This window comes from Mus pahari, chromosome 21, assembly GCF_900095145.1.
Source record: "Mus pahari chromosome 21, PAHARI_EIJ_v1.1, whole genome shotgun sequence".
Taxonomy (NCBI): domain Eukaryota; kingdom Metazoa; phylum Chordata; class Mammalia; order Rodentia; family Muridae; genus Mus; species Mus pahari.
In genome coordinates this window covers 32109344-32113687 of record NC_034610.1, presented here as the reverse complement: position 1 = coordinate 32113687, position 4344 = coordinate 32109344, and the positions used below count along the sequence as shown (strand labels likewise).

Here is a 4344-nt window from a genome sequence, read left to right as displayed (position 1 = left end):
AAAAAAAAAAAAAGAAAGAAAGAAAGAAAGAAAGAAAGAAAGAAAGAAAGAAAGAAAGAAAGAAAGAAAGAAAAACTAACCCCAAGTGTGGCGTGGTGGCGCACACCTTTAATCCCAGCGCTAGGAGGTACATACTGGTAGGTGAATCTCTGAGCCTAGTCCGGTCTACAGAGTGAGATCCAGAACAGCCAGGGCTACGCAGAGAAGACAGACGGACGGAGAGAGAGAAAACACGTCAATACTATCACCTTTTAAAGCAACAAAAACAAAATCACAAAACCACAAACGCCGGTGAGCTGGCTCAGTTGGTAAAGGCATTTGCCCAGCATGCCCGGCTACCCGAGTTCAACTCTGGGACCCTCCTAAAGGCGGATGGAGGGAAGCGACTCCGGAGAGCTGTCCTCTGACCTCCACTCACGCGCCCACATCTACATCATACTCACACACTAGCATCTAAAACTAAAAACAAAGGCCAACACAAAGGAGCAAGAGGACAGAAAGAAGTAAGCCACCAGAAAGCACTCCAACTCCAACCTAACAAACTGTACGAAAAAGAGCTGAACCCCAACCTCCTCCAGGCTCTGGGGATTTTACAAGGCGGAAGTTTCGGGGTGGGGGCGTGAAAGTTTCGAACGCGTCCCCCGGTGGGTGTCGTCTCGCCGGGACAGGACAGGGAGCATGGAGGCCCGAGCACTCACCTGGCGCAGCCTAGGCTCCCCGCCGCAGCTCCCGGTCGCGACCAAGTTGAAATGAAACCGGCAAAGCCCCTCTTATAAAGGCTAGTCCCCGCACCCGCGGGGCCACGCCCCGGAAGTGAGGACTGTGCGGGCGTGCGCGCGCAGGCGGAACCTGCGGAGGGGCGGGGCCGAGCTCCGGGTGCTTCTGCGCACTGTGCGCGGCGGCTAGGGAATGGGAGTAGGCGTGGGGAAGAGAAGTGGGCGGGGCGAAGGACATGGCAATACCCCGCCTACTTCAGTACTTAGTCTGTGGACCATTATCTCCTCTCAGGGCTTCTTAGCAGTGATTTACACTAAAATGCTCTGAGTTTAGGAGGTCAGGGGCTCTCTTACAGGTCAGTGTCAGTGCTCAAGCAATTCGTTTATGAAAAATCTTGTTTTAGAACCCGGTACTTAGAATATGTAGCCTGGGACCCATGTGTCAGGGTAACAAAAATACTCTCAAGACACGCTAGAGGTGGGATTTTATTTCCAATTCCAAGTGATCCATCACCCTCTTCTGATATCACAAGACACAAGGCAGCCGGGTGTGGTGGCGCACGCCTTTAATCCCAGCACTCGGGAGGCAGAGGCAGGCGGATTTCTGAGTTCGAGGCCAGCCTGGTCTACAGAGTGAGTTCCAGGACAGCCAGGGCTACACAGAGAAACCCTGTCTCAAAAAAACAAACAAACAAACAAAAAACAAGACACAAGGCACCAACTGGTACACATACATGCATGCAGGCAAGTATACGCATGCAGGCATATACTGCATATATGAAATAATGTTTTACAGGGTTTAAAGTCTTCTAAAATTTTCACCCAAAGTAGAAAATATATTTTCTGCTCTGGTAGATGTGAACGTTAGTGTCACAGAGCACAGAAAACTATAACCAGCACTTCAGCAAGAATAAAAAAGACCACTTAGAGAGATATAGATCAATTACTCCAAGAGGTGGATTTATAATCTATATGAATGCAAAGGCCTGTTAATTTATAAAACCGAATTATAGTTTAAAAGCTTCTCAAATGTGCAAAATGAATGTATATGGTATACTTATATATATAGGAAATCCTAGAACATACGGGATGAATCCGGAGGCAGTAATCAGTAGTATCCGGTGTAGGAGTTAGTTGGGAGTTGGGGATGATGTTTTTCCAGGTGTACATTTTTAGACATGAAATGAATGTTGTAATTTGAGTTTATGTAAATTATACCTCTGTGATGTCTTGTCGTTGTTGTTTTTTTCCTTGGATATTTTCTTTCCTTTTAAGAATTATTTATTTTATTTATATGAGTACACTGTAACTGTCTTCAGACACACCAGAAGAGAGCATTGGATCCCATTACAGATGGTTGTGAGCCACCATGTGGTTGCTGGGAATTGAACTCAGGACCTCTGGAGCAGTTGGTGCTCTTAACCATTGAGCCATCTCTCCAGCTGGATATTTTCTTTACTTACAATTCAAATGTTATCCCCTTTCCCATCCTGCCCCCCAGGGAGCCCCCTATCCCATCCTCCCTCCCCCTGCTTCTATGAGGATGTTCCTCCACCCATCCACCTACTCCCACTTCCCTATTTGTTGTTGTTTTGAGACAAAGTCTAACTCTATAACCTCTCCTAGCCTGGAACTTATCACATACCCCTGGTTGACCTCAGACTCATAGTTTCTCTGCTCTTAAGAGTCCCCATTACAGGCATGGGCTTCTGTGCCTGGCTTCAGTGAAGATGTTTTAAATAGAAAGACAAACCTCCAAATGGTGGCTTACAGTGTGTGGTGGTTTGAATATGTTTGGCCCAGGGAAGTGGGACTGTTAGCAGACATAGCTTTATTGGAGTAGGTGTGGCCTTGTTGGAGGAAGTGTGCCACTGTGGGGGTGGGCTTTGAGACCCTCCTCCTAGCGACCTGGAAGACAGTAGTCTCCTGTTTGCCTTTGAAACAAAGTTTACAACTCTCAGCTCCCCCAGCCATGCCAGCCTGGAAACTTCCGTGATGATAATGGACTGAGCCTGTGAACCTGTAAGCCAGCTCTAATTAAATGTTCACCTTTATAAGAGTTGCCGTGGTCATAGTATCTCTTCACAGCAATGGAAACCCTAAGACACGGTGACTACTTCTATTTACTTACTTGTACAATTAAAAAAAAAAAACAGTTATAGTTACCCTTAAATCACAGAGATTTCAAACTTCTCTTTTTTTAGAAGATAGAATCAGGATAAATAACCCAATGGTCACTGTCACAGACACCCAGCCTCCATCCCGCAGAGGTGGGGCAAAGACAAGACGTACGCCAAGGCAGGGTTTGAGCAGCTTCTGCAGTTTCCCACTGCAGCTTCCTTTATTCTCTCTACAGCTCTCTCCCTGGGTTTATTCCATTTATTATGAGGGATCGCCCAATCCACCCTCTGCACTCGTCTTTCATCACTCTTTATCATCCATTCAGCATTCAGCACGCTCTGTACAGGCGCCATGCACACAGACAGGGTGCATGTTGATAGGCCAGTGACTCAATATCATACTGTATGACGCTATGCGTCAGGTGGACAGCGCGTGATCACTCAGGTGTGCAGCACATGATCATTCAGGTGCACAAAATCAGGTTTTTGGTAAACAAGCAGGGAATCACGGGGCTTGGCAGTGAGCCAGGGTGCCGTCTTGGCTGCCGCTTCCCACAGGTCACCTCAAACTCAAGGGGGAATCCTTCTGCCTCAGCTTCCCAAGTGCGGTCACACAATTTTCTGCTGACCTACTTTGCCTTTTTACCTTTGCAGTGCTGAGCCCAGTTCTATGCAGAGCTGCATCCCAGCTCTTCCTAGCTCCATCCAGCTCACCAGCTCACAGCTGGATGCATGCAATCACTGGAACCCATAAAAGGAAAAATAAAGGGTCCTGTCTAGTTTTATGTCATCTTGACACAAGCTAGAGTCATCTGAAAGGAGGGAGATTCAATTGAGAAAATGCTTCCATAAGATCCAACTGTAGGAGATTTTCTTAATTAGTAATTATTATGGGAAGACCCAGGCCATTGTTGGTAGGGCCATCCCTGGGCTGGTGATCCTAGATTCTATGAGAAAGCAGACTGAGAAAGCCATGAGGAGCAAGTCAGTAAGCAGCATCCCTCCACAGCTTCTGCATCAGCTCCTGCCTCCAGGTTCCCGCCCCTGTTTGAGTTCCTGTCCTGGCTTCTGTCAGTGATGAATAGTGAAGATCAAGCCTAGTAAAACCATCCCTTCCCAACCTGCTTTTGGTTGTGGTGTTTTATCACACTAACAATAGCCCAGACTAGGACTGGGGCTAGGGATATGGTGATGCACACCTTTGATCCCAGCACTCTTCGGAGACAGAGACAGGAGGATCGCTATGAGTTTGAGCCATCCTGGTCTATATAACAAGATCTAGGGCAGCCAGAGTTACATAGAGATACTCCATCTCAAAGAAGGAGAAAGAAAAGGAAAAGGAATAAGGAAAAGGAGGAGAAGAGAAGGAGAAGGGAGGGAGGGAGAGACGAAGAGAGGGAGGGAGGAAAGGAGGGAGAAAAAGGAAGGAAAAGGAAGGAAGGAAGGAAGGAAGGAAGGATTGTATAGCTTCTGTCTGGATAGGATATATGTCAGTTGCCCTCATATTT

At 47.1% G+C, this 4344-nt stretch overlaps 1 protein-coding gene across 1 annotated transcript in view; it reads right to left on the bottom strand.

Annotated features, from left to right (window-relative positions):
• Window positions 1-810, bottom strand: part of Katna1 (katanin catalytic subunit A1) — a 36648-nt gene extending 35838 nt beyond the window's left edge. Inside the window, exon 1 of the mRNA XM_021221225.1 lies at window positions 699-810. The gene's annotated coding sequence lies outside the window, so the exon portion shown is untranslated. The remainder of the gene's footprint in view (window positions 1-698) is intronic.
• Window positions 811-4344: the final 3534 nt, after the last annotated feature.